The sequence below is a fragment of the Amblyraja radiata genome, chromosome 2 (genome assembly GCF_010909765.2).
Source record: "Amblyraja radiata isolate CabotCenter1 chromosome 2, sAmbRad1.1.pri, whole genome shotgun sequence".
In the NCBI taxonomy this organism is placed as follows: domain Eukaryota; kingdom Metazoa; phylum Chordata; class Chondrichthyes; order Rajiformes; family Rajidae; genus Amblyraja; species Amblyraja radiata.
In genome coordinates, this window is record NC_045957.1 from 38,005,519 (window position 1) to 38,031,572 (window position 26,054).

A 26,054-nucleotide genomic window follows, 5' to 3' on the forward strand; every position below is an offset into this window, starting at 1 on the left:
TTGATCGGGGACGATCAGCCATGATCACAATGAATGGCGGTGCTAGCTCGAAGGGCCGAATGGCCTCCACCTGCACCTATTTTCTATGTTTCTATGTTAAGGAACTGCAGATGCTGGTTTAGACCAAAGATAGACACAAAATGCCTGAGTAGCTCAGTGGGACCAGCAGCATCTCTGGAGAGAAGGAATGGGTCACGTATCGGGTCTGAAGAAAGGTCTCGACCAGAAACGTCATCCATTCCATCTCTCCAGAGATGCTGCCTGTCCCGCTGAGTTACTCCAGCGTCGAACTTCTGGCCAAACACGGCAGAGGTGTCCTTCTGGTCAGAGTTCTGAAACATGGAAACCGCATGGTTCGAAATAGAGATGCCAGACAAGGCAAGTTGACCTTTGAATTTGAGTTCACTGACCACAGTAATTATTTGGAACTAAGGTTGTTGGAGACATAATTTAAGTTAAAGTAGATTCAAAATGGAATGGAAATTATTATTGATCCAAATCCATACATTTCTAAGATAAAAAAGTGTATTACAGTATAGGCAGGAAATATTCCCACAAGTACTGGGAACTGGGACTGGTTATCTTTACTCTCTACTGACAACATGCACATGTAGGCACAAAGTGTTGGAGTAACTCAGCAGGTCAGGCAGCATCTGTGGAGAAAAAGAATAGGTGACGTTTCTGAACCCTTCTTCAGACTGAACTAGGAGTCTAAAGACGGATCCCAACCCGAAACGTCAACTATCCCTTTTCTCCAGAGATGCTCCCTGACACATTGAGTTTTAGTTTAGTTTAGTTTAGTTTAGAGATTCAGCGCAGAAACAGGCCCTTCGGCCCATCGAGTCCGCGCCGACCAGCGATCCCCTCGCAATAACACTATCCTACACACACTAGGGACAATTTTCACATTTACCAAGCTAATTTACCTACATCCCTGTGCCTTTTTGGAGTGTGAGAGGAAACCGAAGATTTCAGAGATTCTGGTCACGGGGAGAACACACAAACTCCGTACAGACAGCACCCGTAATTGGGATCAAACCCGGGTCTCCGGCGCTGCAAGCTCTGTAAAGCAGCAACTCTACCGCTGCGTTAGCGTGCCGCCCCCTTTTACTCCAGCACTTTGTGTATATCTTTGGTATAAACCTGCACCTGCAGTTCTTTGTTACCAACATCCACATGAATGCAGATTGATCAAGGATCCTGACATATCTACTGGGGTTTGCCCACATATGCCGCATGATCTTGTGAGTATTTCCAGAACTTTTTGCTTTGATTACAAGACTCACACTTATCAAGTTGATATCAACCTATGATTTGAGACCAGGCAAAGTTGCCAGCTGAGAAGCCATTCTTGGAGGTGACAGGAGATATACATGTTAAATATTGATCAGGGAAGAAAATCCTCATTTAGGGTTCGATGTAATCTGATTAGACAAGCGTCTGAAAAACCAACCCAATGGCATAAATATTGATTCTCCAACTTCAAGAAACCCTAGCATCTCCCCTCTCTCTCCACCCCTACCCCCATCCAAGTCGTACCAGCTTCAAAGTCACCTTGTTGAGTCTCATTGTCAGTAACTCGTTCTCACCCAGCACACAGCTAACAATGGCCTGTTTCCTTTATAATCGTTACTTTTTTGCATTTCTTTCATTCATTTGTTCTACATCTCTCTACATCACTGTCTATATCTCTTGTTTCCCTTTCCCCTGACTCTCACTCTGAAGAAGGGCCTCGACCCGAAACGCCACCTATTCCTTTTCTCCAGAGATGCTGTCTGATCAGCTGAGTTAGTCCAGCTTTTTATGGTTGAAACCAGCATCTGCAGTTACTTCCTACACATTGCAAACCTTAATCTATTTAAGTACGTAAATGGGTTAAAGTCACAGACACAGTCATATAGCATGGAAACAGGCCATTCGGCCCAACTTTCCCATGCTGGCCAAGATGCCCCATCAAACTAGTCCCACCTGCCCATGTTTGGCCCATATACTTCCAAACCTTTCCCATCAATGTACCTGAACAAATGTCTGGTTAAATTAAGTGTTTAACCTATTAACTGATATGTGGCTTTATGTATTATTATTATTTTTCATTGCATTTTTTTAGAGGGAAGTATGAAGCATGTGAGTTTGAATTATATTTGGTTCTATGGATTGTAAAACAAAGCAGATCAAGGGTAATGTTGCCCCATGGTTATGTGACTATATTGAACGCTGTGCGTTTAATAAGCAGTTGATCTGATTATGAAGGTACACAAAATTGTTGGGGAAACTCAGCGGGTGCAGCAGCATCTATGGAGCGAAGGAAATAGGCGACGTTTCGGGCCGAAACCCTTCTTCAGACTGGATCTGATTATGAACTTCACCAGTCCAACTGAACAGACAAAATATCGAGGCAAGTCCAAAATTGGTGACAACTGTGACTCTTAAGGGCCTGTCCCACTGTACGAGGTAATTCAAGAGTTCTCCCGAGTTTCCCCTGATTCGAACTTGGAGAATTACGGTAATGGCCGCTCGTAGGTACTCAGGGTTCTCGTGGACATTTTTCAACATGTTGAAAATACTTCACGAGTCTTCACGAGCTTACCGCGTTTCCCGAGTACCTGCCGTTAGCGTTACGACGTCCCGAGCTCCGACGTACCCGCTACGTACATTCTACGTGCTTACCACAAGTTTGATTTTGTTTTAAACTCGGGAGAGCACTTGAATTAGCTCGTACAGTGGGACAGGTCCTTTAAGGATTGACCAGAAAAAAGAAATCAGGTGATGGATGAAAGACGGTTTCTCCGAATGGCATTAATTTACAAAGGGTTGATTGAAAAACATGACACAGCTGCATTTGGAGAGAACATGTGATCATTAGATTAGAATTAGAATTAGAATTAGATTCCTTTATTGTCATTCAGACCTTTCGGTCTGAACGAAATTACGTTGCCTGCAGTCATACACAGAACCAATAAAAACAAAACATACAATAAACACAAATTAAACATCAACCACAGTGAGTTCACCAAACACATCCTCACTGTGATGGAGGCAAAGTCTTAGTCTCCGTCTCTTCCCTCCTTGTTCTCCCTCTGCGCTGAGGCGATCGATCCAGGCCGGAGATGCCGCTCTCCAGTCCAGCGGACCTCCGTGGTGATGTCGCCGCCGCTGATAGCCGTAACGCCGTCTCTGCTCCGAGACGGCCCGCCACAGCATCAGCTCCGGGCAGCCGCCCCAGCTCCAGGCCGCCGCCCCAGCTCCGGGTCCCGCAGTCTCCGCTCCGGGCCGCTGCCCCAACTCCGGGTCCCGCAGTCTCCGCTCCGGGCCGCTGCCCCAACTCCGGGTCCCGCAGTCTCCGCTCCGAGCCCCGCTGCATCAGCTCCAGGCCGCCGCCGAAAGCCAGAACGCTGCACCAGCAAGTCGGGCCACCGCTGCCTCAGCCCCGAAGACGGCCAACTTCTCATTGGTGAGTCCTGGCTGGCTCTGCCTCTGGAGCCTCGGGGTCAGTCGCAGGCTGGAGGCCGCCAGCTCCGTCATTAGGCCTCAGCGCAGACGGAGGCAGAGAAGGGGGATACGACACGAAAAAGTCGCATTCCCCCAAAGGAAGAGACAGAGAACATGTTTCACCCCCCCCCCTCTAACACAACCCAACAAACTAAAACTTAACCAAGACAAGTAAAAAAAAACAACAGAAAAAATGTCAGATTGTCAAGTGAACCAACTGGTCAAAGGCAGTATGGTGGTGCAGCGGTAGAGTTGCTGCCTTACAGCGCCAGAGACCCGGGTTCAATCCTGGCTACGGGTACTGTCTCTACGGAGTTTGTATGTTCTCCCCGTGACCTGCATGGGATTTCTCCACGAACACTTCAAAGATGTGCAGGTTTGCAGGCTAATTGGCTTTGTTCAAATGTAAAAATTGCCCCTAGTTTAGTTGTTTAGTTTAGTTTAGTTTAGTGGAAACAGGCCCTTCGGCCCACCGAGTCTGCACCGAAGGGCGATCCCTGCACACTAACACTCTCCTACACACACTAGTTTTACATTTATACCAAACTCAGGGGAGAACGTACAGACTCTATAAAGACAGCACCCATGGTCGGGATCAAACCCGGGTCTCTGGCACTCTAAGCGCTGTAAGGCAGCAACTCTACCGCTGCCCCACAGTGACCGCCCTAATGTAGGATAGTGTTAAGGTGCGGTGATTGCTGGTCGGTGTGGCCTCGGTGATTGCTCATCACCAACAAGCACGAATAGGGTGAAAATAAATATTATAAATGGTTCATATTAAGAAAAATCTGTGTACAGAGTGCAAAATAAATAGAAAAGAAAACAGATGGTAACCAGAGAACGATGTCAGAAACTGGAAAGTGTGATGGCCAAGGTTAGGACCAGTAAATCTCATGTCATAAGGTCATAAGATCATAAGGTCATAAGTGATAGGAGCAGAATTAGGCCATTCTGCCCATCAAGTCTATTCCGCTATTGAATCATGGCTGATCTATCTCTCCCTCCTAACCTCATTCTCATGCCTTCTCCCCATAACCTCTGACCCCTGTACTAACCAAGAATCTATGCCTTAAAAATATCCGTTGACTTGGCCTCCACAGCCTTCTGCAGCAAAGAATTCCACAGTTTCATCACTCTCTGACTAAAGAAATTCCCCCTCATCTCTTTCCTAAAGGAACATCCATTTATTCTGAGTCTATGACCTCTAGTCCTAGACTCTCCTACTGATGGAAACATCCTCTCCACATCCACTCTATCCAAGCCTTTCACTATTCGGTTTCCAAGTTTCAATGAAGGTCCTCCCTCATCCTTCTAAACTCCAGCGAGTACAGGCCCTATGCCGTCAAATGCTCTCAAAAGGTTTCGAAGGAATGACAAGTAGAGAGAGGTGAAGATATATGCTGACCATAATGGGTTGAATGAAGTGTGTCAACGCAAGCAAAGGGTGGAGAAGGCAGATGATCGGTGGTTGGGTCCATGCCATTATGGCCATTGTGGAAACATGGTTGCGAGAGGAATACATAGAAACATAAAGAATAGGTGCAGGAGTCGGCCATATGGACCTTCAAGCCAGCACCACCATTCAATATGATCAGGGCTGGTCATCCAAAATCAGTACCCCATTCCTGCTTTCTCCCCATATCACCCGATTCCATTATCCCTGAGCTAAATCTAACTCTCTCTTGAAAACATCCAGCGAATTGGCCTCCACTGCCTTCTGTGGCAGAGAATGCCACAGATTTACAACTCTCTAGGTGAAAATGTTTTTCCTCATCTCAGTCCTAAATGGCCTACCCCTTATCCTTAAACTGTGACCCCTGGTTCTGGACTCCCCCAACATCGGAAACATTTTATTGACTACCAACTTACTAATTGTCATCTAAATATTCCTGGGTTTCAATGTTTCAGACGATATTGAGAAGGAAGCAAAATAGTTGTAGGAGTTGCTCTACTAATCACAGCGGCACTCAGTTCAGTACAGTTACAGTTTAGTTTATTGTCACGTGTACCGAGGTACAGTGAAAAGCTTTTTGGTGCGTGCTAACCAGTCAGCAGAAAGGCAATATGTTTACAATTGAGCCATTTACAGTGTAGAGTTACATGATAAGGGACCAACATTTAGTGCAAGGTAAAGCCAGCAAAGTCTGATCAAGGATAGTCCGAGGGTCTCCAATGAGGTAGATAGTAGTTCAGCACTGCTCTCTGGTTGTGGTTGGATGATTCAGTTGCCTGATAACAGCTGGTAGGAAACTGTCCCTGAATCTGGAGGTGTGCGTTTTCACACTTCTGTACCTTTTGCCCGGTGGGAGAGGGGAGAAGAGGGAATGGCCAGGGTGCGACTCATCCTTGATTACGCTGCTGGCCTTGCAGAGGCAGCGTGAGGTGTAAATGGAATCAATAGAAGGGAGGTTGGTTTGTGCGATGGTCTGGGCTGCGTCCACAATTGGCTGCAATTTCTTGCGGTCTTGGATGGAGCTGTTCCCAAACCAAGCTGTGATGTATCCTGATAAAATGCTGTGTATGGCGCATCTGTAGAAGTTGGTGAGAGTTGATGGGGACATGCCGAACTTCCTAAGCCTTCCAAGGAAGTAGAGGCGTTGGTGTGCTTTCTTGGTCGTTGCTTCAATATGGGTGGTCCAGGAGAAGTTGTTGGTGATATTGACTCCTGGGGTATATGTCCCGCTCAGAGAGGAATACTAGAGGGTTCACTACTAAGGCGATATGGGTAGAGCTTGAAATAAGGAAGGTGGAAGCATTACAATGGGATTGTACTATAGGCTCCCCAATAGCAAGTGGAAGGTCATAAGTGACAGGAGCAGAATTAGGCCATTCGGCCCATCAAGTCTGCTCCGCCATTCAATCATGGTTGATCCATCGCTCCCTCCTAACCACATTCTCCTGCCTTCTCCCTATAACCCCTGACACCTGTACTAATCAAGAATCTCTCTATCTCTGCCTTAAAAATATCCATTGAAGATAGAGGAACAGATGTGTAGACAGAATACCAAAAGATGCCAAAGCAAAGTTCATATTATAAGAGCAGAATTAGGCCCTTCGGCCCATCGGGTTTACTCCGCCATTCAATCATTCCGTATGTATGTATGTATGTATGTATGTATGTATGTATGTATGTATGTATGTATGTATGTATGTATGTATGCGCGTATGCATGTGTGTGTGTGTGTGTGTGTGTGTGTGTGTGTGTGTGTGTGTGTGTGTGTGTGTGTGTGTGTGTGTGTGTGTGTGTGTATATGTGGTTATATATATATGTGTGTATGTGTATATGTGTGTATGTATGTATATCCGGAGGAGGCGCTGTCCTGAACGGCTGCCTGTCCTGCAGCTGTCCGTTTTTTTCCCTTCTTTTTTATTATTTTTAGTTTGTTAAGTGTACAGTCAGGGGGTCTAAATCTTTTTATGTGTGGGGGGTGGTGGGGGGGAAGGGGGAAACTGCTTTTCTAAGTCCCTACCTGGTCGGAGGGGTTGCCTTCCTCCGAGTAGCGTCTTCGACCTGTCCTCGCGGCCTACCAGCGGATCCTGGAGCGACGTTTCCCTGAGGGGACCTGGCCAGAACATCGGCGTTGGCGGCGGCGCAGCGCTGGAGCACTGTCGTGGAGCGGGCGATGCCTTTCCTGGGTCGCCGCGCTGGGACTCCAGTATGCTTGGTACCGCCGAGGAAAATATCGTGGAGCCGCGGTTCTGCGGAGCGGCCAGCTGCGACGTTGAACTTACATCTCGCCGAGATCACCAGTGTGTGGAGCTCCGTCTGGCGTGGTCTGTTGGCTTGGAAGCCGCAGGCTCCGGTGGGAAGGCGGCCGTTCCTGGCACCCCAAGCCGCTGGGGGTTCCCCCGACGCCGGAGTACCATCACCCGGCGAGAACATCGGGCGCCGTGGCGGCGACTGTGGAGGCCTCAATAGGCCCGACTTTGGGTGGACAAGAGGATGGGGACTGGACTTTGTGCCTTCTCCCACAGTGGGAATCACTGTGGGGGGATGTTTTTATGTTTTGGTGTTGAATTTCTTCATGAATACTGTGTTGTATTTTTATTAGTGTGCTGCAAGGACATCAGAATTTCCCCTGAATAAGGGGATTAATAAAGTCTATCAATCAATCAATCAATCAATCAATCAATCAATCAATCAATCAATCAATCAATCAATCAATCAATCAATCAATCAATCAATCAATCAATCAATCAATTAATCAATCAATCAATCAATCAATCAATCAATATTTGTGTGTATGTATGTATGTATGTATGTATGTATGTATGTATGTATGTATGTATGTATGTATGTATGTATGTATGTATGTATGTATGTATGTATGTATGTATGTATGTATGTATATCGGCCCAGTCTGTCTTGTCCATGAACAAGAAGAAGTACCTGGGTCACCCTCTCTTGAGAATGCTTGTGCTTTGTAGGCAGTGGGCTGATAAAGCTCCAGTGGCCAACCCATAGCTCATAGTACCCAGCTCACTCACTTATGCTGGGGATAGACACAAAATGCTGGTGTAACTCAGCGAGACAGGCAGCATCTCTGGAGAGAAGGATGGGTGACGTTTCATGTCAAGACCCTTCTTCAGACATGCTGGGAGTGGCCTCCCCTGGCCTGTCAGCCAGCGATAGGGATGAGAGCGGCATTTGAGGAAGGGGCGACTGTCACAATATCCATTATTCATGATTCACTCTTGCCGAGAGACCCTTCTTTGCCTTGCCATCTTTAGCTGAGGCATTCTCTATTTTAAAGCTGTTAGTTTTTAGTTTTAATTTTAGAGATACAGCACGGAGACAGGCCCTTTGGCCAACTGAGTCCATGCCGACCAGCGATCCCCGCACATTAACGCTATCCTGCACACACTAGGGACAATTTACATTTTGGAATGTGGGAGGAAACCCAGGCAGGACACGGGAATGACGTACTAACTCCGTACAGACAAGCACCCGTAGTCAGGATGGAACCCGGGTCGCCGGCGCTGTAAGGCAGCAGCTCTACCGCTGCGCCACCGTGCCTCTCTAATTCATTAAAATCCATTATTGGCTGAGGCTTCAAAAGTGAACCATAACAGGCATAGCAAGGGGAAATCAAGAGCCAGTATCTGTGACTGGATAAGCAAGGCCAATAATTGTAAAATATCATGGAGAAAAATGCTGTACATAAACAGTAACCTCCACACTAATATGATATGTACAACTGCTCTATGCATAGAAATGGGATGAGCAATTTAACAATGTAGGCAACTGTTTCGACGAGCACCAATGTGGAGCAATTTGCCTGAGTCTCTGTGACCTTTAGTTACATATCTCTTGTTCATTGATTACAGTTACTGAAATTCTGCACGGGCCTCTTTCTCGGGCCTGATTGCAAAAGTGGATGGGATGACGTCGGCATTTTGGCATCTTGCCCATATTTTCATGGAATGGCTCTAGAGGATCTTGGATCTACTGGGGCTATGCCAATGCAATGCCCTCCTACTGGGTACACAATGGTGAGTATTGGGGGGCATGTGCGTGGCACTAATGCTGCCTTGCCAGGGTGCATCAGTCGACCCAATCTCCTTAAATGTTGTTTTTGTTACAATAATGCAATAATTGTTCACATTGAGTTTACATATAACCTAGAACCTATCACAAGAACAGGCCCGCAAACCCACAAGACAGACACAAAATGTTGGAGTAACTCAGCGGGACAGGCGGCATCTCTGGATAGAAGGGATGGGTGATGTTTCGGGTCGAGACCCTTCTTCAGACTGGTCTCAACCCAAAACGTCACCCATTCCTTCCATCCAGAGATGCTGCCTGTCCCATTGAGTTACTACAGCTTTTTGTGTCTATCTTCAGTTTAAACCAGCATCAGCGATTCCTTCCTGCACCTTTCAACCCACAATGTAGGTATGTTGCAAAGCCTACCTGAAGCGCCGCTGAAAATCTGTCGCTGCGGGTGTGCGCGATTTTGGCGCCGTTTAGAGGGGGCGGGTTTAAAATGCGATTTTCTCTAGGCTGTTCAAATCGAAGATATTCAGCCTAGTTAATTATTAACGAAAAATCGCTGGAAGACCCCGTCGCAAAAGCTATTATTAGTTTTAAAGGCCTCGTATAATAGTTATAGTAGTTTAAAAATCAATCTCTAAACCCGCGGCCACCGGCAGCTGTCAGGGTCGCATAGAGCAAATAATAGAAGGTATGCTGCATATTTTTACATTAAAAAGGGCTTCTTAAGATCCCTTTATACAAAGTTTAATATTGCGAGTAGCTCATTTTGGGCCCATTATATCCTGCAGTATTTTTCTGGGCATTTGAGGCACAAATCTACCGCAATGTGAACGTTCTAAACCAGCGCGTTCACAGGATCCCACTAGAAAGCTGATTTAAAATGGACTTTAATTTACAGCAATTAAACACTAAATTCCTTCCATTTGGCCTATAAATTAATGTAAATGAGATTTAAAAATCATGTTTTATTGTGAATTATTTATGAATATTATTTGGACACTTAGGCTATTTAAAAATGTTAATCATTTATTAAGAAATGGATAGATGTTTAGATCTAGTAATTGAAGTTTGAAATTAGCTATACTTGGGTAACTAACTAATTATATGCTTTAATTTCAGGTCATCCAAGTAAGATTATTTTATATTTGTTTCAGAATGGTTCAATCTACGATATCTGAAATTTTCATTCAGTTCTCTTAATTTTTAAGAAGGTTATGGACTTTTGACTGTCCACGATCACAGCTTTTTTGTTATGTCCATAGAAAATCAATAGGGAACAAGATGCTAATTTCCGAGTATGAAAATGGCCATAACTTTTTAAATACTTGAGATATGAAAGTGAATTAGGTGTCAAATTAAACTTCTTTTTATGCTTTATCTGATGGGATAAATTACAGACTTGATTTTTTAAATCTCAAAATGTTGTAACATTGCTAAACAATGTCTATGCTACACATGATGCAAAGGTCAACTCTTATCTTCCTGCACAAAATCCATAGCCTTCTATTTCCTGCACCTCTATATGCCTATCCAAAATTCTCCTAAGTGGGTAACTCCTGACAGTGTTCCTCTGTTGTAGATTCAAGGAAGACTGAGCCACTGGGAGAAAACTGAGACCACCAGCTCCACCAGATTGGACTGCCATGGAGAAGCCCAAGACAGTCAGCGCCTCTTTTAATTTTTTTTAACTTTTAGAGATATAGCGCGGAAACAGGCCCTTCGGCCCGCCGAGTCCGCGCCGACCAGCAATCCCCGCACATTAACACCATCCTGCACACACTAGGGACAATTTACACATACACCAAGCCAATTAACCTACATTTGGAGTATGGGAGGAACCCGAAGATGTCGGAGAAAACCCAGATGGTCATGGGGAGAACGTACCAGCTCCATACGGACAGCACCAGTAGTCGGGATCAAACCCGGATCAACAGACAATAGACAATAGATAATAGGTGCAGGAGTAAGCCATTCGGCCCTTCGAGCCAGCATCGCCATTCAATGTGATCATGGCTGATCATCCCAATCAGTACCCCGTTCCTGCCTTCTCCCCATATCCCCGGACTCCGCTATCTTTAAGAGCCCTATCTAGCTCTCTCTTGAAAGTATCCAAAGAACCTGCCTCCACCGCCATATGAGGCAGAGAATTCCACAGACTCACAACTCTCTGTGAGAAAAAGTGTTTCCACATCTCCGTTCTAAATGGCTTACTCCTTATTCTTAAACTGTGGCCCCTAGTTCTGGACTCCCCCCAACATGGGGAACATGTTTCCTGCCTCTAGCGTGTCCAAACCCTTAACAATCTTATATGTTTCAATAAGATCCCCTCTCCTCCTTCTAAACTACAGAGTGTACAAGCCCTCCCTTTGGCTCTATAAGCGCTGTAAGGCAACAACTCTACCGCTGCGCCACCGTGGCCGTGGCAACTCTACACGCTGAGACTGAGTGGCCGGGGCAAGCCTGAGTGCCAGTGTCTCTTCCTGCCCATGGTCAACGAGGGACTGCACACATATTCGGAGGCAAAACCCAGGACTGAGGTGCCGGGACAAGCCAGCGCCACTGCACATGCGGCCTGATAGCGAGAATCAGCGGCCCCACCCTGTAAATAAAATGTATCACGCAGGTTCACCCCACTACAGGTGTCGGTGCGCGCACTCCCGAACCTAGCATCATCTCGGACACCACAATGTGAACAAAAAATTGGGGTAGAGTCATAGAGTCACAGAGTTGGCCCTTCAGCCCAACTTGCCCACACCAACCAACATGTCCCAGCTACACTAGTCCCACTTGCTCCCGTTTGGTCCATATCCCACCAAACCTGTCCTATCCGTGTACCAGTCTAACTGTTTCTTAAACGTTGGGATAGTCCCAGCCTCAACTACCTCCTCTGGCAGCTTGTTCCATACACCCACCACACTTTGTGTGAAAAAGCTACCCTCAGATTCCTATTTTACTTCGGAGTCACGTGAGTGACTACGTGAAGAACCCCGCCAGGACGCATGCGTGTCATATCGCTACACGCAGTGCAACGAGTCACAGCAGGGGGAACGACGTTCCCCTTAGCGGCAAAAATTGAAAGCCGGGAACAGCAGGTAAGGAGACTCTGCGTTCCAGAATTGAAAGTCGGGAACAGCAGGTAAGGAGACTCTGCGTTCCTTCCACTTACCTTACAGGTGGAGACATGGACCAGATCCACGAAGGCTGCGGGAAAGCTGGCGGGGGAGAACCGCGGAGTTGCGGGCAGCCGGCAGCAGCAGCCAACGGCACGCCAATCTCCCGTAATGGGAACAGCTGTGCCCTACTTCGCTCCCGACTTCGCTCCCGCACCGGCCACGGCCGGGCGGTAGAGCGAAGCAAAAAACCAACAGTCGTTGACTCCGATGAGTCCGACTCTGAATAGCCGCGAGCGGCCAGTGCCCGTGAGCATTGGGGCTGGTTGGAGCGGCTGCAGGAGCAGCCGCGAGCGGCCAGTGCCCGTGCGCATTGGAGCCGGTTGGAGCGGCTGGGAGCGGGGAACAAAACAGCCGCGACGGCCAGTGCCCGTGAGCATTGGAGCCGGTTGGAGCGGCTGCAGGAGGAGCAGCTTCAAGCAGCCGCGACGGCCAGTGCCCGTGAGCATTGGAGCCGGTTGGAGCGGCTGCAGGAACTGGAGCAGGAGCGGCTTCAGGAGTAGTGGCTTCAGGAGCAGCCACGATGGCCAGTGACCATGAGCATTGGTGCCGGTTGGAGCGGCTGCAGGAACTGAAGCAGCAGCGAGTGGCCGGTGCCGACAGCATCGGAGCCAGCTGGAGCGGCTGTTGGAGCAGGTAAGTGGCAGGCTCCGGGAGATGGAGACTAGTCACAGGGGGCAGCTAGTAAGTCCTACAGCAGTACCTCTTGTAGGGCTGCACAGTGTTCTCCCTCATCAGAGGGGAGTATAGGGGGTCAATTCTGGGCTGAACCTGAAGAGGGGTGCAGAACATACCCCTAGTGCACATGGGGTGCAAGAAAACCTATTGGAAGACACTTACCATCAGGGAACTGCAAAACACTGAATGTTCCCAGTGTCAATCAGTGTATTTGAAAACATGGCAGAGCCAAGGACTTGAAACAACAGAAAGTTCTGAAAGTCCTAACAGCGGGAATTACGGGTTTCGCCCGCACAATAAACAAAAAAGACATGACACAAGATCACCAGGATGCACTGGCTTTATTTTGCAACTACCAATACGAGTAAACAGCATTAGATATTACTATTTGGAGGCAACTTATCAAAACAGGTAAAAGAACTTGACAAAGAGGGTAAAACCCTGGGGCTCATTAAAGCAACGTCTAAAAACTACTTCCTGGGGAATGCGCTAACCCTCAACACCGACCCAACTACAGATCCAGACACCGGCACCTCAACGTCCACGGAGGATGCCGAAAAAGTAACAAACCTACCAATAGTAACCATGGAGGTAGGTGGGTCTGGTTCCTTACGAGGTTGGTGGGAGATTACAATTCTATCTGGATGCATGGAATAAATTAACTACCGACACTTATATTTTCAGAAGTATAGTGTTATACCATAGAATTTATACAAAACATAATCCTCCAGTTCAGCATGTACCGAACCGAATGTTCGTGCTTACAGGCAAAGAAAAAAATAAAAGAAAAAAAAAAATAAATAAAATCAAAAGCGCATGCTGAACTACAGTGCCCATATAAAAAAGGAGTAATGGAGGATATCCAACACGAATCACAGGAATTCGTGTCCAAAATCTTTATCATAAACTAGATGGTGGTTGCCACATCATCATAGATTTGACTAATTTGAATACTTTCGTACTATATATTCATTACCAGATGGGAACCTTTGTTACTGCTAAGCAATTGATTCCTAGGTTACTACATGGCAAGCATCGTATTAAAAGATGCTTACTATACAGTACCCATTAGAGGTGACCACAGATGTTATTGAACACAATGGATCATCTGCGGTACACCCTTAACACAGTTCACATGTCAGTGACTTTGCCGAAAGAAAAGGTTATAGCCTTAATGGAGGCTTGCAGCAAAACAAAACCATCCATCAGACTGGTAGCAAGAATAATTGGCATTATAGTGGCTGGGTTTCCAGCCACACAAATCGGACCTTTACATTATCAAAAATTACAGAGGGCAAACATTCGTGCACTCAAAAATTATGGGGGTCATTCTGACAGACCAATGAAGCTACCAACAGAGGCCACAATGGAACTAAAATGGTGGAAACATAACATTAGGCATTGTTCCGATCCAAACATTATCAGCTACCCGTCTATGGAACTACATACTGATGCCAGTGCACTTGGATGGGATGCTACCAATCCCATCTCCAGCTGTGGGGGAGATGGAATGCACAGGAGGCATCATTATTACAAACACTGGGCATAAACTACCTTGGAATGTTGAGTGCATTCCATGGCTTTAAGTCATATTGTTCTGGGTTATATCACCAGCATGTTAGACTACAAATTGACAACACCACCGTGGTAGCATATATCAACCATATGGGTGGAAACATATCAACATCATGTGACAATCTGGCCAACACAATTTGGCAATAGTGTATCCAGAGAGATATTTGGATATCAGCTACCTACTTACCAGGTAAACTGAATTAGTGGCAGACAACAGGTCACGCTAATTCTATGAAAACACTGAATGGAAGTTCGATAAAAAATGTATTGCTGAAATTACAGCACGGTATGGAACACCAGATATTGACCTATTCACATTCATGCTCTCACCAGTTATCGAATTATGTTCTTGGGAACCAGAACCTGGGGCAGTGGTAGAGATGCATTTTCGCTGCATTGGGGGAAATTGTTTATTTATGCATTCCCTCCTTCTGCCTCATCAGTCGGGTATTTAGGAATATACAGTAGACTCCGCGTCTGGTATTTTGATAGTACCCGATTGGCCTACTCAACCATGGGTCCCGGTGATATCGACATGGTTTTAGAACCCTGCATCACCATCCATCATAGACCTAATTTACTGGTTCTTCCCGCAACAAGGGGAGTTACCCATGTCATAATTATATAAACCTATTAATTTATAGAGTTGAAAGCACCTCTACTACACCTGGGACTGACGGACCGAACAGTGGATATTATTTCTGCGGCCAACAGACGGTCCACCAAAAAACAGTACTTGGTGTCATCAAGAAATGGGAAGTACTGTCACAACAATTTTTTTTTTTTTTTAGATTAGATTACCTTTTGTCATTCAGACCGAAGTCTGAACGAAATTGAAGCAGTCATACATACAATACAATACAATAAAAAACAACAATAAACACATATTGAGACAGTGAGTCCACCCAACATCTCCTCACTGTGATGGAGGCAAAAGTCTTAGGTCTCCAGTCTCTTCCCTCCTCTTCTCCCTCTGCGCTGAAGCGATACCCCCCGGGCGATGTTACAACTGTCCCGCGGCTAAAACACCGCGGCCCGGGGTGGTCGAAGTTGCCGCCCACCAGTCCTGCTGACGCAGCCGCTGGCCCGCGGCCGAACCCCGGACTCAGGTCACCACCACCAGAACACAGTCCCAGCCCCGAGCCGGATCGCCCTCACGTGAGTGCTGTTACCGTCTCAGCCTCGCGCCAGGCCGCCCCGACCGGGCGCCGCTCCTCCCTCGGGCTGGGCCGCCCCGACCGGGTGCCGCTCCTCCCTCGGGCTGGGCCGCCCCGACCGGGCGCCGCTCCTCCCTCGGGCTGGGCCGCCCCGACTGGGCGCCGCTCCTCCCTCGGGCTGGGCCGCCCCGACCGGGCGCCGCTCCTCCCTCGGGCTGGGCCGCCCCGACTGGGCGCCGCTTCTCCCTCGGGCTGGGCCGCCCCGACTGGGCGCAGCTTCTCCCTCGGGCTGGGCCGCCCCGACCGGGCGCCGCTCCTCCCTCGGGCTGGGAACGCCGTACCTCCCCGAGCTCGGCCACTCCGATGGGAGCACCGTTCCTTCCTCGGGCCGGCCGTCCTCACGGGAGCGTCACAGCCCCTCACGGAAGCCCTGCTCCAGCCCCGAGCCGGGCCGTCCTCACGGGAGCGAGCCCAGTGCGAGTCCTGGCGGGCTCTGCCTCCTGAGCCAGCTCCGCCATTAGGCCTCAGCACAGAGGCAGAGAAGGGGAATTCGACAAAAAAGTCGCATTCCCCCGCAGGGAGAGACAGCAAGCTCCGTTTCAACCCCCCCCCCCCCCCCAACAGAAACTAAAAACCAAAACTAGACTAACCAAAACGAAAATAAACAACCCAAAAAAACACAAAACAAACAGGACTGCCGGAGAGCCGCTGCAGCCAGAGCCGCGCCGCCACTAGGATAAACATCACCCACAGATCTATGAACATCCCGTCTGTTCTGCAATTCCTGGCAAGCCTCCATTACGATGAGAGGCTCAGTCATAGTGCCATCAACTGCGCCAGAAGTGCTCTGTCAACGTACCTGTGGCAAGGAACAGAGCGGCATTCTGTTGGGACACACCCTGGTAATCAAACTCATGAGGGGCATTTTAATGTTAATCCCCCAAGAACCAGGTACTCCCAAATATGGGATGTGAGCATTGTACTGACCATGTTAAGAAACTGGTCTCCAGCTACAGCTCTGTCCCTACAGAAACTGACTATGAAAACAGTCATACTGATGGCCTTGGTCACGGCACAAAGGGTCCAGTCACTACAGAAACTAAGGCTGGGCAACATGATTATTTCATCTGGAAATTTAACTTTTCACATCAATGAAATAGTCAAACAAAACAGACAGGGGTCAGCAGGCCTAAAAACAGAATTCAGGGCCTACCCGACAGATGGTCGTCTCTGTATTGTAACACACTTACTATTATATATGGAGTATACTAAGATCATCAGAGGGAAAGAAATGTCACTTTAATCAGCTACAAACAGCCACTCAAAACAGTGACAGTCCAGACCATCTCTAGATGGCCAAAAAAGGTCCTAATAAAGGCTGGAGTAGACACTAGCATTTTTAAATCTCACTCCACCAGGGCTGCAGCTACATCGGCAGCTATGAAGTTGGACGTTCCTATGGACCAAATCCTCAAGACAGCAGGATGGTCAACGGAGGAAACTTTCCAACGACTTTATAACAAACCAGTCATTGAACCTGGAACATTTGCAGAAACAAATTTAAGTTCTGTAATATAATTTACCCCATAAATAGGGGCAATAATTGGTGTTAATATATTTATCATTGGGTTTCAATATCGTATTGATGTCTAATGATGTTAACTCTATTCTCCCCATAATCAAGGCAGATGTGATGCATGGACTCGTTTCCACGGCATGAAATCACAGCGCTTTAAAATCTTCACGTAGTCACTCACGTGACTCCGAAGTAAAATAGTAAGATTAAACGAGAACTTACCAGTTTGAAGTTTGATCGTTATTTTATGAGGAGTAACGTTGAGGGAATACGTGCCCTCCGCTCCCACCCTTGATCATATACTCAACTGGTATCTCTTCTCTAATCTTACTATGTTTAGTCATTACAGTTATCTGTGATTTCACACCGCTGCTTTGAAGAATGACACGCATGCGTCCTGGCGGGGTTCTTCACGTATTCCCTCAACGTTACTCCTCATAAAATAATGATCAAACTTCAAACTGGTAAGTTCTCGTTTAATCTTACTATTAAATCTTTTCCCCTTCACCTTAAACCTATGTCCCCTGTTCCACGATTCAACTACTCTGGGCAAGAGACTCTGTGCATCTACCCGATCTATTCCTCTCATGATTTTATACACCTCTATAAGATCACCCCTCATCCTTCTGCTCTCCATGGAATAGAGTCCAAGCCTACTCAACCTCTCCCTATAGCTCAAACTCTCTAGACCTGGCAACATCCTTGTAAATCTTCTCTGTACCCTTTCCAGCTTGACAACATCTTTCCTATAACATGGTGCCCAGAACTGAACACAATACTCAAAATGCGGCCTCACCAACGTCTTATACAACTGCAACATGACCTCCTAACTTCTAAACTCAATCCTCTGACTGATGAAGGCCAAAGTGCCAAATACTTTTTTGATCTACAGTATATTCTCTGCATTTCTTCAGCATTTATTTGATGCTCAAGTTAATGACCCATGATGCCAGAATGCTTAATTGTAATATCTTTTCGGCGTCAGTGTGGCGCAGCGGTAGAGTTTTGCCTTACAGCACCAGAGACCCGGGTTCAATCCCAACCAAGTGTGCTGTCTGTACGGAGTTTGTACGGTCTCCCTGTGACTGCGTGGGTTTTCTCCGGGTGCTCTGGTCCCCCCCCCCTACCCCCACACACACTCCAAAGCCCATACGGGTTAATTGGCTTCAGTAAATTTTCCCAAGAGTGGAGGATAGAACGAGAGCATGGGCGATTGTTAGTCGGTGGGCCGAAGGGTCTGTTTCCACGTCATTTCTCTGAACTAAACTAAACTATCTTGTCTTGTGCTTATTTTTCTGAACATATACTCAATGTTCTGCGCCAGTTCATATTTCTTCATTTCTCTCCCATGGTTAAATCCTGTGTAATTTTAATACCGATGTTATCTGAGCTCACTGTTCACACAATAACGCTCAAAAGATAAGCAAGATGGATCATCTTTTTAACTTCTTGGTTTTCGGAAGTGATTCCAATGACAGGACATAACCATTAAATTTTATTTAATCTGTTAACCATTCTGCAGCTCATGTTAGTTAAAGTAACTGTGCTATCTCTAAATTTATGATGCTTTAACATTTATGAGTCTCCTCATTTGTAAGCATATATTTTTACTCAATAAAGTCGTAATGATTTCTAAAACAGTGAAGACACAAGTAAATTCAATGAGAGAATTGTTTTCCCTAGATTTGCTTGCCAAATGTCTATGCCCGCAGTTATAGTGAGAACACTGGCATCTGCAGTTCCTTCCTATTCTGCCCAGAGCATTCATCACTGCAACTTGCAGTCATTGACTTTTATCAAGGGTCCATTGACATCTTTTCCTGATGGCTGGTCATTCTATAGCTGGGTATCCAAAGTCTGCCTTGATGAATTGATTTTGTGTTTCCACAATGTTACATTTATTGATCCATAGGCTATTGTGGTCAGATTTTCAGACAGAAAATATATCACAATCAAAACAAGTATGTGTGTACAGGATTCCTTCACCAGCTTCTCGTTCTCACCTAGCAAAGCCAACAATGGGCTCTTTCCTTTATCATTGTTACTTTTTTGCATATCTTTGATTAATTTGTTCTTTATCTCTACATCACCTCTCTGTCTCTCGTCTCCCTTTCCCCTGACGAGCCTGAAGAAGGGCCTCGACCTGAAACGTCACCCATTCCTTCTCTCCAAAGATGCTGCCAGTTCAGCTGAGTTACTCTTGGTTCTTGGTTCTTGGTTTCTTGGTCCTCCAAAATATTTCAAATGGAATTTAAACTGGAGGTGGTGGAGGGAGGACTTAAGCCAGAAAGGGTTATTGGGAAGAAAGAGCTACTTTAAATTTAGTTGCATCTGGTTGGGTAACTATAGTAGGGTGGAGATTATTCCATGCTTATTCCGTTGGAGAGGGTTCAATACTCCACCATTTTGTATCTCTCTCACTTCAGTTTAGTTTAGTTTAGTTAAGTTTACAGATACAGCCGGAAATAGGCCCTTTGACCCACCGAGTCTGCACTGACCAGCGATCCCTGCACATTAACACTGTCCTACCCACACTAGGGACAATTTACAATTAATCTGTATGTGTTTAGAGTGTGGGAGGAAACCGAAGATCTTAGAGAAACCCCACGCAGGGCACGGGGAGAAAGTACAAACTCTGTACAGACAGCACCCGTAGTCGGGATCGAACCCAGGTCCCGGGCGTTGCAAGCAGTAAGGCAGCAACTCTACCGCTGCGCCACCATGCTGTTCTAAACCAGCATCTGTAGTTCCTTCCTACACATCTGAAAACGGGAAGTGTCTTGTGTAACCTGTGTTCCATCACAGATTGTAATCACCAGTTTCTTCACATTGCGAAACTGATTTCATTTGACATTGACACCATTCTTCGGATGGTAGCAACGGAAAGACAATGTCCCCACAGATGCAATTTCACTAAAGAGCGAAACTTTATTGGGAAACACAACTTGTTATGTGTTTGATTCTAAACTGTGAAACTATCTTATCCAACCTTATTGGCAGTGCAGTACCTTTGAACTGTCAATAGACACAAAAATCTTGTCAGACAGACCCGCTGAGTTACTCCAGCTTTTTGTGTCTATCTCCGGGTTAAACCTGCATCTGCAGTCCCTTCCTAGACCTTTCAACTGCTGCCTTTGTGTGAAACTTAAAGCCCTGTCCCACTGTACGAGTTCATTCCAAGAGTTCTCCCGAGTTTCCCCTGATTCGAACTCGGAGATTTGCGGTAATGGCCGCTCGTCGGTACTCGGGGCTCTCGTGGACATTTTTCAACAGGTTGAAATATCTTCACGAGTCTTCCCGAGCTTACCGCGTTTCCCGAGAACCTGCCGTTAGCGTTACGAGCCGCTAAGAGAAGTCTCCGAGCTCCGACGTACCCGCTACGTACATTCCTACGTGCTTCCACGAGTGATTTAAAAAAAAACTCGGGAGAGCTCTTGAATGAACTCGTACAGTGGGACAGGGCTTTTAGGAAATAAACTGAACAATCAAAGCATTGAGTACAAGAGTTGTGATGTTATGTTATAGCTGTACAAAGATTGGTGAGACCGCACCTGGAGTCCTGTGTGCAGTTCTGCCCACTATATTATAGGAAGGATGTGACTAAGATGGAAAGGCTGCATAGGACATCCACAAGGATGTTGTTGGGCAGGGAGGCCTTGAGATTCAATGGGAGACTACATTGACTGGGACTCTTTTTACTGGGGAGGAGGAGGCTAAGAGGTTAAGTTATAACAGTTTATTGGAAGAGAATTTCTTTCTTCTCATAAGAGAATTTGGAGGGGATTATGGCATTTAAGGCAGAGCTATAGTCAATAAATAGAACACAACAAAGGCATTTCACTATACACATGACAATAAATTAAACTCAAAGAGAATGACGTTGGAATCTTTGTTGTCTAGGTGCTCCAGAGAGAGTCATAGTCATAGAATGATACAGTGTGGAAACAGGCCCTTCTGCCCAACTTGCCCATGCCGGCGGGGATCATGACAGAAGCCTCCTCGTGGCGATCCCCGGAAACGATGACACGACGCACTCTGTGACGCATCGGGCGACCAATTCTGTCAACCTGTTGAACGACGACAGTAGCCAACAGCGGGCTATACATCGTCTGACACACGAGTGAATGAACGCCCACACCGGCCAACATGTCCCAGCTACTCTAGTCCCACCTGCCCGTGTTTGGTCCATATACTTCCAAACCTGTCCTATCCATGTACCTGTCTAACTGTTTCTTAAATGTTGGGATAGTCCCTGCCTCAACTAACTTCTCTGGCAGCTTGTTCCATACATCCACTGCCCTTTGTGTGAAAAAGTTACCCCTCAGATTCCTGTTAAATCTTTTCCCCTACACCTTGAACCTATGTCCTCTGGTCCTCGATTCCCCTAATCTGAGCAAGGCTCTGTGCATCTTCCCGATCTATTCCTCTCCTGATTTTATCCTCAATAAGATCACCCCTCATCCTCCTGCGCTCCAAGGAATGGAGACCCAGCCTACTCAACCTCTCCCTGTAGCTCGCACCCTCTAGTCCTGGCAACATCCTCGTAAATCTTCTCTGAACCCTTTCAAGCTTGACAATATCTTTCCCATAACATGGTGCAAAGAAATAAACACATTATTCTAAATGCGGTCTCACCAATGTCTTATACAACTGCAACATGACCTCCCAACTTCAGAATCAGAATCAGAATCAGAATCACACTTTATTCGTCAAGTATGTTTTGCAACATACGAGGAATTTCATTGCCCAGGTCAGTCACACAATTAAAAGCAACAGATCAGTCAAAAACTCATTTTAACATGAACATCCACCACAGTGACTCCTACACATTCCTCACTGTGATGGAAGGCGAAATAAAGTTCAAGTCTTTCCCTTAGTTCTTCCTCGGTCAGGGGCCTCGGGTCCTCCATTGATGGGATGGTCTTGACTCCCATAGCCGGAGGCGTTCAGGCCCTCTGCATCGAGGTGATCCGCTCCCGCATCGGGGGATATGTCAGCTCCCCCGCGCCGGGCGATCGAACCTCGCGTCGGGGCTGGTCGAACCTTCCGCGACGTTGGAGCTCCCGACTCGGCCGCTCCCGAAGACTGCGAGCCCTTGATGGTACGTCTGCAGGCCATGGTGGGAGCGGTCCCAGGCAAGGGATTCGCTTCGATGTTAAGTCCGCGCCCCACGGTGGGGCTCACGACAGTCCGAGGAGACTCCAGCGATGTTAGGCCGCAGAGCGCCCAGAGAATGTGATCCGAAAATTGATCACATCTCCGGGAAGGTAGGAATTTGAAAAAAAGTTTCCCCCGAACCCCTCCCCCCCCCCTCCCCCCACATAAAACAAACCGAAGTACATTAAAACAAACTTTTAACAAACTAAAAAATAACAAAAGGAAAGAAAAAACAAACGGCAGCCGGCAGAGCTGCCATCTCAATACTCTGACTGATGAGATGCCAATGTGCCAAAAGCAATTTTAACCACCATATCCACCTGTGACTCGACCTTCAAGGAATCATGCACCTGCACTCCTAGATCCCTCTGCTCTACAACACTCCCCAGAGCCCTAACATTCACTTTATAGGTCCAGCCCTTTTTAGACTTCTCAAAATGCAACACCTCACATTTCTCCGTATTAAATTCCATCAACCATTCCTCAGCCCACCTGGCCAATCGATCCAGATCCTGCTGCAATCTTTCACAACCATCTTCACTATCTAATAAAGAGGAAGATTAAACTTTATTCCCTTCCATCACGGTGGGGAATGTGGGGAATCTGCTGTGGTGGATGTTTATGTTAAACATAACATAATGTTTGTTATGTTTATGTTAAACATAACATATTTTTATGTAGGTGCGTGTCTTTTTTTGGTATGGCTGTATGGTAATCCAGGTTTCACTGTACCTTAATTGGTACATATGTGACAATAAACTTGACCTTTGAATGCCTGATAACCTATCTGTCAGAATACTCTCTAGTAACTTTCCAACTACAGATGTTAAGACCACCAGCCTATAGTTCCCAGCATGTTCCCTGCAGCCCTTCCTGAATAGAGGCACAACATTTGCCACCCTCCAGTCTTCTGGCACCTCTCCTGTATTTAAAGACGACTCGTAAATTTCAACCAGGGCTCCCGCAATTTCCTCTAGTTTCCCACAACGTCCTCAGATATATCTGATCAGGCCCTGGAGATTTGTCTACCTTCATACACAACAGTACCTTCAGTACTTCTTCAATGGTAACACTGACTGCTCTCAAAACACTTCCATTGACATCCCCAAGTTCCTCCGCCCTACTGTCATTATCCTCAGTAGATACAGAGGAGAAATATTCATTGAGGACCTTGCCCATCTCCTGTGGCTCCACACAGTTGACCGCTTTGTTCCTGGTTATGCATATCTCTGAAGATCTGTCCTAGACCCCGCACACTGATGTAATCATAAAGAAAGCCCCTCAACGCCTCTACTTCTTTAGAAGATTGAGGAGATTCAGAATGTCAATGACTATCTCTTGAACATCTACAGGTGTACAGCGGAGAGCATATTGACAGGTTGCATCATGGCCTGGCTTGCCAACACAAACGCTAGGAATGAAGAAGATTGCAACAAGTCACGAACACTGCTGACCCATCACGTGTACTGACCTCCCCACCATCCAAGGGATGTACAGAAGTCTCTGCGTCAAAAAGGCAGACACCCACACCACCCTGACCACACTCATTTCACTACTGTCATCAAAAGAAGGTAAAGGAGCCTGAAAACTGTACCGTTCCTCCCCCCCTCGCCCTTCCTCATTGGGAACCACGAGTCGACGAGCTGATGGTGAAAATCTCCTCCGAGAGGGCCGTGAGGGTGAGTTTACACAGCGGCGACGGAGGAGACGGACGGTCGCAACGTTACTGTGAGGAGGGGAGAGAGGAGTAAGGTGGGAGAGGGCGCAGTGCAGGAAGGGGCGTCCCCTTCCCCGGTTGAGTGACAGCAGCAGAGACCAATTTTCTAATGATTTTTAAACCTTAACTTTTGTATTGTATCACCGACCGGAACAAAACGTGTTGCACCTGCAGCACAGGAGAATGGCGAGTAAGGTGGCGAAAAAACGTAGCGCTATCGGGTACCGTTTTTGCGCAAATGTAAAATCAACGCAAACCGGAAGAGCACAAAATCAGAGTTTTAGAGATAGATAGATAGATTTCCTGTGTGTATGTGTGTGTGTGTGTGTGCGCGCGTGTGTGTGTGTGTGTGTGTGTGTGTGTGTGTGTGTGTGTGTGTGTGTGTGTGTGTATGTGTGTGTGTGCGCGTGTGTGTGTATGTGTGTGTGTGTGTGTGTGTGTGTGTGTGTGTGTGTGTGTGTGTGTGTGTGTGTGTGTGTGTGTGTGTGTGTGTGTGTGTGCGCGCTATGCTTTCATGTTGTGCTGCTGCAAGTTTGAATGTCATTGTTCTATCTGGGACATGACAATAAAATACTCTTGACTCTTGAACACCTATTAATATGCTCATGTCCTATGGACATGGCCAGGGACTCCATCCGGTCAGGTGCTTTCCGCACAGTCTCTCTCAGGAAGACCGATCTGCCTTGGAGACCATTGGTACAGGCCGGTGGAGAGGGTGATGTTCTCTCACAAACTCACGCATAGGATGCATTGTTCACTGGAGAGGGAGCCATTGCAAACAATATTTTCTGCCTGAGCTTTGTAGCCCGTTATAGCGTGCAAGCCACAACCTACATGTATCCATGTCATTGTCTTGGGACTAGTGGGAGAGTCTAGGACTCGAGGTCATAGCTTCAGAATTAAAGGACGTTCTTTTAGGAAGGAGATGAGGAGGAATTTCTTTAGTCAGAGGGTGGTGAATCTGTAGAATGCTTTGCCAGAGAAGGCTGTGGAGGCCAAGTCAGTGGAGGCAGAGATTCTTGATTAGTATCGGTGCCAGAAGTTATGGGGAGAAGGCAAGAGAATGGGATTAAGAGGGGAAGATAGATCATGATTGAATGGCGGAGTAGACTTGATGGGCTGAATGGCCTAACTCTACTCCTATCACATGACCTTATGGCCTCATGACATGACTCCACAAATTCTTGTTGATATCCTGAATGGATCTTTGATGGTTGTAGATAGATTTCTTGTACTGCTACCGATCAGTTGACTTGAATGCTACTAACTTGGGCTTCCCCCACCAATCCATCCATGCTTCACGGTTGGGGAACACGCATACCATCTTAGATAGACACAAAAAGCTGGAGTAACTCAGTGGGTCAGACAGCATCTATGGAGAGAAGGAATAGGTGACGTTTTGGGTCGAGACCCTTTTTCAGAGCATCTTCATATCATCTTCTTTGGTACTCAGACCCCTACACATTAGCTGATCAAGTCTTTGACAGAATTATGATCATCAAGGAATGGGGGAGCTGCCGGGAACAAAGGGGGGACCATTGGGGGCCGAACAGAATACTTTGTGGTTACAGCCCATAAGGCAGCAACCACCATGCCACCCTTGAAATGAAATGATATGAAATACTGGAGCAGAGACTGTCCTTGTTTGTACGTTCTGCAGTTTGACACTGCATGGAGATAAGAACCACACATAGCCAAGGGTTGTTTTCCTGGCTCCTATCCCTTCTAAACAGATATCAGTTGTTTAACAATGCTAGGAATTTTCTGCAGGATCTTTAGTTGCATGGGTGAAAAAATCGGAGTAAAATAAGGAGGAAAAATGAGCAAAGAGAAAAAAACTTATCTCTCCTTGCCTCTGATGGCTACGTAACAAATGAATGAATTGTTGATGTTAATTACCACATCCTGTCAGCCTTACAGGAAACACAGCAACAAGGATGTGCCTACTGCGAGATGGCATATTGCAGCACTTACCACATCCAGCAGAAAGATGTGTAGCAAGGAACTGCAGATGCTGGTTTACACCAAAGATAGAAAC